The sequence below is a fragment of the Bubalus kerabau genome, chromosome 9 (assembly GCF_029407905.1).
Source record: "Bubalus kerabau isolate K-KA32 ecotype Philippines breed swamp buffalo chromosome 9, PCC_UOA_SB_1v2, whole genome shotgun sequence".
In the NCBI taxonomy this organism is placed as follows: Eukaryota; Metazoa; Chordata; class Mammalia; order Artiodactyla; family Bovidae; genus Bubalus; species Bubalus kerabau.
Genome location: NC_073632.1, coordinates 109,423,664 through 109,437,092, shown reverse-complemented (window position 1 = coordinate 109,437,092; position 13,429 = coordinate 109,423,664). Strand labels below are relative to the sequence as shown.

The 13,429-nt window shown below is 46.2% G+C and overlaps 1 non-coding gene across 1 annotated transcript; it reads right to left on the bottom strand.

The window, feature by feature from the left end:
• Positions 1–1,275: 1,275 nt before the first annotated feature.
• Positions 1,276–1,378, bottom strand: LOC129620309 (U6 spliceosomal RNA). The gene has a single exon (XR_008698494.1). It is a non-coding gene; the product is annotated as a U6 spliceosomal RNA (small nuclear RNA).
• Positions 1,379–13,429: the final 12,051 nt, after the last annotated feature.

The window sequence follows — 13,429 nt, the reverse complement described above, 5'->3', positions numbered from 1 at the left end:
TCATCCATTTTCTTGGAGAGATTGTATAAAATTTTGCGTTAATTCTTACTTCGAAAGAAAAGAAAGAAAGTGAAGTTGCTCAGTCGTGTCCAACTCTTTGCGACCCCACGGACTGTAGTCCATCAGATTCCTCCATCCATGGGACTTTTCAGGCAGGAATACTGAAGTGGGTTGCCATTTCCTTCTCCAGGAGATCTTCCTGATCCAGGTATTGAACCCGGATCTCCCACATTGTAGACAGACGCTTTACCGTCTAAGCCACCAGGGAAGTCCAATTCTTACTTAAGTGTTAGATAAAATTACCTTGTGAAATCATCTGGGACTGGATATTTCTAAATTCAATTTCTTTCACGGTTTTAAGAGTTCTGAGATTAAGAAGGTTATCTTTCTCATCTTGGCTGAGTTTTGGTCCTTTGTGGGTTTGAGAAATGACTCCATCGTGATCAGAGAACAAATTCTGCATGATTTCAGTTTTTTAAAATTTGCTTACATTTCAATTTTTGCTTTGCTTCTTCTGTTTCTCATTCCTCTATTTTTCTTTTCTTGATTTCTTTTGGATTATCTCAGCATATTTTAAAATACTGTTTTTATTTATTTATAACACTTTGATCATATCTTTGTATGTAGTTTTCTTGGTGGCTGTTCTAGATCTTATGACACATTTAAGTTACTCAGCATGGCCTCCTCAACGTCTTAGCACTCTGAGTGAAATGTTGAATGTTTGCTCCCATTTAGGTCCTTTGATTCTTTCTGCTTTTAAAATAAAATTGTCCTAAGTATTCCCTCTGCACACACGGAACACCGCATCAGACAGCGTTATCATGTTTGCTTCAACCATCAAATCTGACTTAAGACTCTCATGAGAAGGGCAGTCTACTGTCTTTACCCAGTGAATTACTCCGCTACAGCTGCTGTAACAAAATCCCACAGGTCGAGCAGCTTAAAGAATAGAAGTTCATTTCTCACAGTTCTGGAGGCTGGAGGCCAAGATCAAAGCACCAGCAGGCTGCGTTCCTGGTGAGAGATCTCTTCCTGGCTTGCAAAGGGCTCTCCTCACGTGGCCTTCCTTTGTGTGAGAGCAGCCTGGTGTCCCCTCCTCTTCCCAAAGAACACCAGTCTTCTTGGACCAGGGCCCCATCCTTAGGTGACCTTCCCTTCTTTTTAAAAGGCTCTGTCTCCAGACGTGTCACATAGAGGGTTAAGGCTTCAACACAAGGATCTGGGGGGAACATAACCCAGTCCATAACACTTAAATGCTTTTTTTCCCTTTCTGGAAAGGATAGTGACCATCTCGTGAATTTATGCGTCGTCTTGTGCAGGAGCCATGCTGGCCTTCTCTGCATTGTTCCAGTTTTAGTATACATATTGCCAAAGCGATTCTTCCAGTATTTTCTTGAATACTTAGACAATTCTTGTTGATTGAGCTTGTTTCTCACCATAGAATCTGTTTCTCACATAGATTTTTTTCCCTTTATGACACAGATCACTTTTGAAAGCATGTTGTGAGTGTTAATAACATCCCTTTGTCTTAGTTGATTGAATGTCAACATGTCCTTAAAACATTATAACTGTAGCACTCTAGAGAAACCAGTTGGTAATGTGTAGGCTGAAAATCAGATAATAGCTTTATAGCAATATTCAGTTCCTAAGTCTGGTCATTTTAGTGATGTTGTGTAAGAAAATGACTTTTTTACTGATAAAATATTTATGAGTAAAGGGTCATTATGTTTGTAACTTTCAAATGGTGAACTAATAATAATAATATTAGCATAATTATATGTATACATATAAAAACATGTAAAAAGAGAGAAAGGGAGTCATAAAACATGCATTTAATGTGACACAATGTGAAATATGTTTGTAATTGATACAAGTAGCTGAAGGACTGATGGGAGTTCATTGTATAATTCTTGTAAGTTTGTGTAAATTTGAAACTCTTTCAAACTAAGCAGTTAGAAAAACCTTAGGGAAATTCCCTGGTGGTGCAGTGGATAAAAATTCACCTGGCAATGCAGGGGACATGGGTTCGATCCCGGTCCAGGAAGATTCCACAGGCCACAGAGCAACTAAGTGCATGCAGCACAGCTACTGAAGCCTGCATGCTCCAGCGCCCGAGAGCCACAACTCCTGAAGCTGGAGCTCCTAGAGCCTGTGCTCCACAGAAGCCACTGCGATGAAGACTGGTCCCCTCTCGTTGCAAAACCAGAGAAAGCCCGCACAAAATGAAGACCCAGCGCAGCCAAAAAAGAAAAAATGAGAAATCATAGAGTTCACAGCTGAAAAAATGAGAACTCTTAGAGTTAAAAAGAAAAATTTCTCCCAACTTTACCTCCTGGGAGTATCATAGATTTCCAGATAGCGTTACTTTTATTTTTCTTTCAGTGTATTAGCCTGACTAGTGAAGACAGAACGAAAGCAAAACTACAGTGCTCACTTCAACTGTAATCAACTGTCAGTGCTCGCTTCCAAGTACAGAGAACAGGTAAACAGAAGTTGGCGTTTTATTGATTCTCGAGGATGATCCAGTGATAGTGTGTAAGATGTGCAGAGCCCGTGGGAAGGTGTCCCTTCATCAGCTGGTTGACAGCTTATTATGAATTAGAAAAGTCTGAGACACAAACTCCAGACAGACAAGTCTTCTGAAGCTGAAGACTGGAAGAAATCCAACTAGGCTCTTGTGCAGATATGGCGATTGAATGGCGCTCTGATTAAAGTGGATAATCGCATGAAACACTTGTAAAGAAGGACAACTGTTCAGAAATGGAGGTGATTGATTTGACCACTTCAGTTAATTTCAGTTCAGTTCAGTCGCTCAGTGGTGTCCGACTCTCTGTGACCCCATGGACTACAACACGCCAGGCCTCCCTGTCCATCACCAACTCCTGGAGTTTACTCAAACTCATGTCCATTGCTTTGGTGATGCCATCCAACCATCTCATGCTCTGTTGTCCCCTTCTCTTCCTGCCTTCAATCTTTCCCAGCATCAGAGTCTTTTCCAATGAGTCAGTTCTTTGCATCAAGTGGCCAAAGGATTGGAGTTTCAGCTTCATCATCAGTCCTTCCAATAAATATTCAGGACTGATTTCCTTTAGGATGGACTGGTTGAATTTCTTTGCAGTCCAAGGGACTCTCAAGAGTTTTCTCCGGCACCACAGTTCAAAAGCATCAATTCTTTGGCACTCAGCTTTCTTTATGGTCCAACTCTCACATCCATACATGACTACTGGAAAAACCATAGCTTTGACTTAGATGGACCTTTGTTGGCAAAGTAATGTCTCTGCTTTTTAATATGCTATCCAGGTTGGTCATAACTTTCCTTCCAAAGAGTAAGCGTCTTTTAATTTCATGGCTGCAATCACCATCTGCAGTGATTTTGGAGCCCCCAAAAATAAAGTCAGCCACTGTTTCTACTGTTTCCCCATCTATTTCCCATGAAGTGATGGGACCAGATGCCATGATCTTCGTTTTCTGAATGTTGAGCTTTAAGCCAACTTTTTCACTCTCCTCTTTCACTTTCATCAAGAGGCTTTTTAGTTCCTCTTCACTTTCTGCCATGAGGGTGATGTCATCTGCATATCTGAGGTTATTGATATTTCTCCTGGCAATCTTGATTCCAGCTTGTGCTTCGTCTACTTCCAGCTTGACCACTTCAGAGCAGCGTAACTTCCAAAATGAGCAGAGAAAATGAATACAGGTTATAAAGGGACAGTGTGTCAGTGACCTCAGATCTAGAAGTATTTGAGAATGATTACAAACTCCAAGATAACAAAAGTTCTGACTAAAACAAGGAAATAAAATATTTGAAAATCTTGGAATCTGTTTTGTCTGGAGAACTGGAAGAGTAGGCCTGCTGGAGTGGGAGAGACCAGACGCTTTCTGGCAAAGACACTCTGCTGGAGAAGACAGGGCACCCATCTGGCTTCAGCACTTTGGGCCAGTGTGAGAGGAACCCGACCGAGCAGGACGGGCAGGCTGACCTGGTCCCGAGTCCTGGGAACAGTGATTGGCACCCGAGCATCCAAACTCACCCAGGTTCCCCTGGGCATCCTGAGTGCCAGGAAGCCACCTTCACCCGTGTGCTTTGTACCCCAGAGCAACGCTGGGGCCCTGTGAGTAAGGAGGAAAATGGGCCCCCAGTGGGGCGCCCCCGGGAGAGTCCCCGCCCCCCGCCGGGCCCGGCAGTGACGTCACACTACACCGGGCAGACGGCCGTGAAGAGCCTGTGCCTGGTGCCCAGAATGCTTGCAGAGCGAGCAGTGAGAGGAGCCAGGGAAAATATGGAGGGAGTCGTCAGTACTGTGCGGTATCTGAAGCACCCCATTCCTACCTAACCAGAGAATACGAGATCCAGCTCCATCGCTGGCGTTCTGCATGAGACGCGGAGCCGTCGTAACGCGGACAGGGAGGTCCCGGCACCATCGAACCAGAGAAGATGTGCTGCCAGGTCACTTCAGTCGTGTCCGACTCTGTGCGACCCCACAGACGGCAGCCCATCAGGCTCCCCCGTCCCTGAGATTCTCCAGGCAAGAACACTGGAGTGGGTTGCCATTTCCTTCTCCAGTGCATGAAAGTGAAAAGTGAAAGTGAAGTCGGTCAGTCCTGTCTGACTCTTAGCGACCCCATGGACTGCAGCCCACCAGGCTCCTCCGTCCATGGGATTTTCCGGGCAAGAGTACTGGAGTGGAGACGATGTGCACGCAAGTCTTAAAACCGGGAAGAAACCTCACTGAGACGTGGGTCTCAGCCACACTGGGCTGCGTTTGGAACCTTAGCCTTAAATAACAGGGGGCCTTGCCCCACACCACCCCCGGTCCGGGTACAAAACGCTGAGGCACGACCCCCACTTTGTGAGTTGTGGTGGAAATTGGAGGGCCACGCTCAGCTGCCAGAGCCGGTGAACTGTGACAGGGGAGTGTTAAATATTAAATCCTTTAATATTTATTTAAGGCTATCTCACGTTCCTCCTAAGGGCCTTCTTTCTCGGCTTACGGAATGGAAGGAACAGCGTGAACAGCGAGAAACTGCAGCCCGGGGACCCCGAGGCCCGGAGCAGGTGAGCTGGGGGTGTGTGTGTGTCCTTCAGGCCCTGCTGGACCGCCCTCCCCCGTCCCTGCACCTTCCCTCCCAACCCCCACCCCACCTCCTCCCACCCTGGGCGTCTTGTGGATTACACCCTTTCAGCCGGGGAGAAGGCCCAAGGTGTCAGGGGTTCAAAGTGAAATTCAGAAGAACCAGTGGTGACGAAGAAGAAAAGAAAAGCCACAGACAAATGCTTTTCTTTACCATGAGAATAGCCACAAAGCCTGGCTGAGGGCTGAGCAAAGGTTCCCTTCCCTGAGATAAAGGGGTTATCTTCACTATCTGAAGTGCCAGCCTCAAAGCCAGATACACTGGCTCAATCTCCCAAAAGCATGTCAGGGCCACGTTAGGATAACCTGAGCCACATTTGAGCCTCTTAGGGTGCGTGTGAATTCTTGAAACTCCTGGATTTTGCTGCGCAAACGTTGGTTATGAAAGCCAGCATCGGACTCTGTTTGATTCATTTATAGGCTAAAGTTTAAGGGAGTGAGCTCCAGAATCCTCCCAGGCTCAGAAAAGGGTCAAAGACCCACACCTGCAGTAAGGTCCTCATGTGCACACACACGTGGAAATGTGTGAGCCACAGGGGCATCTCCTGTCAGTCAAATGAGGGACTTTGAGAAGATGATATTCTTAGCAACTCCTTCAGACTGTAAAATTCCATGAATATTCATGTGTAGAAATCTTGGGACCAGATTACAGCCACCACCCCAACAGGACAAGTAAACTGGAAACACACACACACACACACACACACAAATGCCTTTCACTTGTCCTGTAACTAATATGAAAGTGAAAGTGTTAGTCACTCAGTCGTGTCCGACTCTTTGGGACTCCTCCATGGACTGTAGCCCCACCAGTCTCCTCCATTCGTGGGATTCTCCAGGCAAGAATACTGGAGTGGGTAGCCATTCCCTTCTCCAGGGGATCTTCCTGACCCAGGGATCCAACCTGGGTCTCCTGTATTGCAGGCAGATTCTTTACTGTCTGAGCCTCCAGGGAAGCCCATCACTAACGTAGTCTATCTTGAAATCTGATTCCTTAAGCGAAGGGGTAAGTGGTAAGCAGGTGCTGTGGGACTGTCTGAAAGACTGACTCTTCCGTTATTTCTGGCTTCTCTTGCTGGGTCATCCTCAGCTGTGAGACCGTCCCCAGGCGTGTTGGGTCACAGCGGTCGCCTGGGGCACCTGTAAAACGTGCAGTTCTAGGCCTTTCCCCAAAGACTCGGTTTGAGTGGGTCTCTGGGGGGACCCAGGAGTCTGCGCTGTTATCAAACTTCTCAGCTAATCCCTGTGATTCTGAGAATTAGACAAACACGGGAAATCTTGAATCAGAGCACCTGCCCGTGACTACTAGTGCTGGCTTGGTCTGGTGGACATGAAGTTAAGGGATGGCTCACGGGCTCAGCTCCTTCCTTGGCCCCAAGTGAGCCGTGCACGTCCCCACCAAGGCCTTAGGGGTCTGAAAACTCAACCCAGCGGCCCTGATTTCTGAGTCCTCTCTTCCTCCATCTTCCTGGTCTCACTTGTTTCTTGGTTTCTTTTCATCCGTTTAGAATTTTCTCTAACCTGATATTCTATCACTTGGCATTCAGTTTGTTTTATTGGTTGGTCAAAAAGTTCGTTTGGGTTTTCCCATAACATCTTATAGATAAATCTAAAGGAACTTTTTGGCCAACCCATTACTTTAGCTTTCTGACTATTTCTATGTTTTGTTTTGTGTGTGTGTGTGTTTTAATTTCTCCTCTTCTACACTTAGGGTGATATAATTTACATCACTATTTTTGAATTTTTAAAATGTTGTCTCAAATACTGCACTTAATACTGCCCTTAATTACCCTGTGCTAAATCACGTGCTTTGGTTCGTACAAGTCTTAGCCTGGGAGTCCGCTGTCCGTGAGATGTTTTGGCAGTCCAGTGGCATTGATGTTATCTTGTTTATACCAGAAGGCCAGGACAGGGAAGTCTAAGTATTAATATTTATAGCATACCCAGAATATTTTCACATAGATCCAAAAGCATTCTAAATATAAAATTCAGAGAGTAACTGCTAGGTTTACGCAACACAGTAAACAACGATACTGAGTCTAAGCTCGTACAACACAGGCCATGAACTGAGAGACGAGTTGTTGGGGCAAGGAAAGGCGCCAAACTGAGAAGATGGTGGACGCGTGTCCCAGAGAAGCATCCTGCTTGAGTTAGAAGGCAGGCTTCTTTTATACTAAAAGGGGAGGGGGAAAGCCAAACGTCTGGTGGTCCCAGGCAGCCTCCTGAGGGGACGTGTGATTCCTTCCTGCCGCCATTCGCATGTGGGCTTGGTCACCATGTTTCCTGAGAAGATATTTTAGCTTAATGCTCCTAACCTGCAAGACGAGGTTCCCAAGGGTGGGCCGCCATGTATAGTTCAAACTTACAGTCAATGTCCCTTTAGGGATTAACTTGTAATAGTTACAAAGGCTCTGCCTTATTCCGGCAGCACAGCACACACTGCTTGCGTGTAATACATGAATCCCTGCCTCAGAAGTATGAAGAGGAGTAAGGACCCATCTTTGACAGCCTTAGATTCTAGCTTCAGAGGTAAGACACAAAAAATACAAATAAAACATTTCTTTCAGGACAAGATTATCTGTAAATCAGATAAGAAGGATTCTCAAAGTAAAAGATATCTTAGTCGCTTACATCAGATGTATTCCACTTCGCTCGCCAACATGGAGTTCTCCAGGAGGTAAGTCTCTTTCTAACACATACGTGGATGCTTATTTTAGACGCCTTTTGCACAATCACATCCATGGTGTTTTCAGAGATATGAAAGAATTGTCACTACACGATATGGTACCAACACTGTTTTGCAGTAAAAGAAGCATCATAAAATCTAATCAATAAGAATCTGTTGTTGTTGTTTAGTCATTAAGTTGTGTCCGATTCTTGCAGCCCCATGGACTGTAGCCCTCCAGGCTTCTCTGTCCATGGGATTTCCCAGCAAGAATACTGGAGTGGAGTAACTAGAATAATGTAAATCTAAAAAGTAAGCAAAAGTAATCCCTGTCCTTTGGGGTCGTGGGGACTGTAGGAGGTGGAGGTAGAGAGGAGAGAAAGGGATGGGTATCTCAGAGGATTGTGGAGCCCTTCCCTCGAGACTGCAAACTGTTAAAGCCTCTCACTCATGCAGATTTAAAACCAGGTTGCTCCCACCAAACATGCAGATTCCGGCAGGATGGAGCGGAGTCCAGGCACGCACCAGGAGCGAGAGAGTGTGGCACTTGGTGAGCAAGGTGCTCCAGCTGGGCACTTGGTGGGTGCAGGGTCCACACATGCACAAGTGTGGGGTTGGTGGGTGTGTGTGCTCAGACACTGACGCGTCCAGCTCTTTGTGACCCTAAGAACTGAGGCCTTCCAGGCTCCTCTGTCCATGGGATTCTCCAGGCAAGAACACTGGAGTGGGTAGCCGTGCCCTCCTCCAGCGGATCTTCCTGACCCAGGGATCAAACCCAAGCCTCCTGAGTCTCCTGCATTGGCAGGTGGATTCTTTACCTCTGTGCCACTTGGGAAGCCCGATGGGTGGATAGGGGCGACACAAAAGCAAATATTAAAAAGACACACAGTTCTTTTTCAATGAGCTCTTCAATCACTCATTTTAGTCACATAGAGAATATGCTCCATGCTGTGTTGACAGTTTGATGGTAAGATGTTTAAACATCGAGGTAGAAGATTAAAAATGACAAGTTATGCAGTGAAGTATGTGAAAAGGTGTTTACACTGACCTAGGTTGATTCACAGCTAAACAATAGCTATTGTAAATCTAAGAGCAAGCCTCGAGGCCGTGGGCCGGGTGAGTTAAACGAGGCAGCTCCGCACTTCTGAGGGGCCCTGGTCCCATGTGGAGGGAGATGCTGTGCTGACCAGACGCTGGTCAGGAGTGCACGGGGGCTGCCTCTGTGCCCCTTCCCTGGGGGCGGGCTGCCTGCATGCACACCTCTCAGCCCTGCCTCAAAATTTAGTTTTCCAGATTTTTGTATTCATATAAGTGTCAGATGCCCAGTTAACCATTTTGTCTTAAAATATGGGACTTCCCTGGAAATCCAGTGGTTAAGACTCCAAGGTTCCAACGCAGAGGACACGGGTCCGATCCCTGGTGGGGGAACTTGGATCCCACGTGCCGCAGGGCAACTAAGCCCGCACACCGTCAACAGAGAGGCCAGCACGCTGCAGCGAGAGTGGCACAACTCAACTTTAAAAAGTAAATAAATAAAACACGTTTTTCTGATTTAAACCCTCCCAACCCTGCAAAAAAACAAGAAGAAGACCCAGTTTCCCCCTCAGTCAGTCTCTCCCATCAGGAAGCTTCCATAAGCCTCTTATCTTTCTCCATCAGAGGGCAGACACGATGAAAACCACAATCACAGAAAACTAACCAATCTGATCACATGGACCGCAGCCTTGTCTAACTCAATAAAACTATGAGCCATGCCATGTAGGGCCACCCAAGACGGGAGGGTCATGGTGGAGAGGTCTGACCGTATGTGGTCCACTGGAGAAGGGAATGGCAAACCCTTTCAGTATTCTTGCCTTGAGAACCCCATGAACAGCATGAAGGCAAAATGATAGGAAACTGAAAGAGGAACTCCCCAGGTCGGTAGGTGCTCAATATGCTACTGGAGATGAGTGGAGAAATAACTCCAGAAAGAATGAAGGGATGGAGCCAAAGCAAAAACAACACCCGGCTGTGGATGTGACTGTTGATAGAAGCAAGGTCCGATGCTGTAAAGAGCAGTATTGCATAGGAACCTGGAATGTTAGGTCCACGAATCAAGGCAAATTGGAAATGGTCAAACAGGAGACGGCAAGAGTGAACATCAACGTTTTAGGAATCAGCGAACTGAGATGGACTGGAATGGGTGAATTTAACTCAGATTACCATTATATCTACTACTGTGGGCAGGAATCCCTTACAAGAAATGCAGTAGCCATCATTGTCGACAAAAGAATCCAAAATGCAGTACTTGGATGCAATCTCAAAAACAACAGAATAATCTCTGTTTGTTTTCAAGCAAACCATTCAATATCATGGTAATCCAAGTCTATGCCCTGACTAGTAATGCTGAAGGAGCTGAAGTTGAACAGTGCTATGAAGACCTACAAGATCTTCTAAACTAACACCTAAAAAAGATGTCCTTTTCATTTAGAGGACTGGAATGCAAAAGTAGGAAGTCAACAAACACCTGGAGTAACAGGCAAATTTGGCCTTGGAGTACAGAATGAAGCAGGGCAAAGGCTAATAGAATGTTGCCAAGAGAACACACTGGTGATAGCAAATACCCTCTTCCCACAACACAAGAGAAGACTCTACAAGTAGAAATCACCAGATGGTCAACACCAAAATCAGATTGATTATATTCTTTGCAGCCAAAGATGGAGAAGCTCTATAAAGTCAGCAAAAACAAGACCGGGAGCTGACTGTGGCTCAGATCATGAACTCCTTATTGCCAAATTCAGACTTAAATTGAAGAAAGTAGGGAAAACCATTAGATCATTCAGGTATGACCTAAATAAAATCCTTTATGATTATACAGTGGAAGTGAGAAATAGATTTAAGGGACGAGATCCGATAGAGTGCCTGATGAACTATGGATGGAGGTTCGTGACATTGTACAGGAGACAGGGATCAAGACCATCCCCAAGAAAAAGAAGTGCAAAAAAGCAAAATGGCTGTCTGGGGAGGCCTTACAAATAGCTGAGAAAAGAAAAGAAATGAAAAGCAAAGGAGAAAAGGAAAGATATACCCATTTGAATGCACAGTTCCAAAGAATAGCAAGGAGAGATAAGAAAGCCTTCCTCGGTGATCAGTGCAAAGAAATAGAGGAAAACAATAAAATGGGAAAGACTAGAGATCTTTTCAAAAAAATTGGAGATACCAAGGGAACATTTCATGCAAAGATGGGCTCAATAAAGGACAGAAACCTTGTGGACCTAACAGAAGCAGAAAATATTAAGAAGAGGTAGCAAGAATACACAGAAGGACTATACAAAAGAGATCTTAATAACCCAGATAATCATGATGGTGTGATCAGTTACCTAGAGCCAGACATCCTAGAATGTGAAGTCAAGTGGGCCTTAGGAAGCATCACTATGAACAAAGCTAGTGGAGGTGATGGAATTCCAGTTGAGCTATTTCAAATCCTGAAAGATGATGCTGTGAAGGTGCTGTACTCAATATGCCAGCAAATTTGGAAAACTCAGTAGAGTCCCAGGACTGGAAATGGTAAGTTTTCATTCCAATCCCAAAGAAAGGCAATGCTAAAAAATGCTCAAATTACTGCACAATTGCACTCATCTCACATGCTAGCAAAGTAAAGCTCAAAATTCTCCAAGCCAGGCTTCAACAGTATGTGAAGTGTGAACTTCCAGATGTTCAAGTTGGATTTAGAAAAGGCAGAGGAACCAGAGATCAAATTGCCAGCATCCGTTGGGTCATCGAAAACGCAAGCGAGTTCCAGAAGAACGTCGACTTCTTCTTTATTGACTATGCTAAAGCCTTGACTGTGTGGATCATAACAAACTGTGGAAAATTCTTCAAGAGATGGGAATACCAGACCATCTGACCTGCCTCTTGAGAAATCTGTATGCAGGTCAGGAAGCAAGAGTTAGAACTGGACATGGAACAGCAGACTGGTTCCAAATAGGAAAAGGAGGCCGTCAAGGCTGTATATTGTTACCCTGAGTATTTAACTTACATGCAGAGTACATCATGAGAAACGCTGGACTGGAAGAAGCACAGCTGGAATCAAGATTGTTGGGAGAAATATCAATAACCTCAGATATGCAGATGATACCACCCTTATGGCAGAAAGTGAAGAACTAAAGAGCCTCTTGATGAAAGTGAAAGAGGAGAGTGAAAAAGTTGGCTTAAAACTCAACATTCAGAAAACGAAGATCATGGCATCTGGTCCCATTACTTCATGGGAAATAGATGGGGAAAGAGTGGTAACAGTGTCAGACTGTATTTTTTTGGGCTCCAAAATCACTGCAGATGGTGATTGCAGCCATGAAATTAAAAGACATTTACTCCTTGGAAGAAAAGTTATGACCAACCTAGACAGCATTAAAAAGCAGAGACATTACTTTGCCAATAAAGGTCCAGCTAGTCAAGGCTATGGTTTTTCCAGTAATCATGTATGGATGTGAGAGTTGGACTATAAAGAAAACTGAGCACAGAAGAATTGATGCTTTTGAACTATGATGTTGGAGAAGACTCTCGAGAGTCCCTTGGACTGCAAGGAGATTCAACCAGTCCATCCTAAAGGTAATCAGTCCTGAATATCCATTGGAGGGACTGATGTGAAGCTGAAACTCCAATTCTTTGGCCACATGATGCGAAGAGCTGACTCATTGGGAAAGACCCTGATGCTGGGAAAGATTGAAGCTGGGAACAGAAGGGGACGACAGAGAATGAGATGGTTGGATGACATCACCAACTCAATGGACAAGAGTTTGAGTAAACTCCAGGAGTTGGTGATGGACAGGGAGGCCTGGTGTGCTGCAGTCCATGGGGTCGCAAAGAGTCGGACACAACTGAGCGACTGAACTGATTGGCTGAGAAGGTTTCCAAGCCTCTCCATCAGGCGAGACTTTGGAAGCCTTTGTTGGAAAAGGCTGCAGGTCGAGGGTTGGCTGCCATCCTAATTCATCTTGATTCTGAGGTGGCCTTGCTTCCACTGTGCTCCCCACAGCCACATCCCCCCACCCCAGTCCTCCCACCAGCATCCTGCACCCCAGCGCTTTGCTTGCTGGGGAGGTGGGACAGCTGGAGATAGGCAGCCTTGGGGCCAGATGATCCCAGCTCAAGCCCTGCCGTTCAGGGCGTGGCCTTGGGCCCCGTTCTGTGCTGTGTGTTCCTTGCACCCTGAGTCCTTAGGCGGACGGTCTCGGGAAGAGAAGACCGGTGTTTGTCTCCCCAGGCAGGAGCACATGTGTGCCCCATGGGGCCCGCCGGCACCCCGCACCAGCCTCGCCCTGACCGCTCAGCTGGCGTCGGGGGACGTCCTTCTGTGACAGCCCCTCCTGTGACCCCCGACGATGCGCCCGGGGCTGTGGACGCCAGGGCCGTGCCCGGTGTCACGCCAGATCTTGTCACTTCTCCCTGGACGTGTAACGGGAAGAGAACTTTGTTCAAACTGGAGGCCGTCTTCCTTTCTCCAGAAACAGGCTCCGGGAGCTGGCCGGGCCGAACACCACCTCGGGGCCGTTTCCCGTGAAGCGACTTCACAGATCTCACAGCTGTCTGGGCGGATCCTGCGGGTTCTTGGGCAAAGGAGTGGCCTTGTGGTCATTTGCAGGGAAAAGTGTCTCCCTCT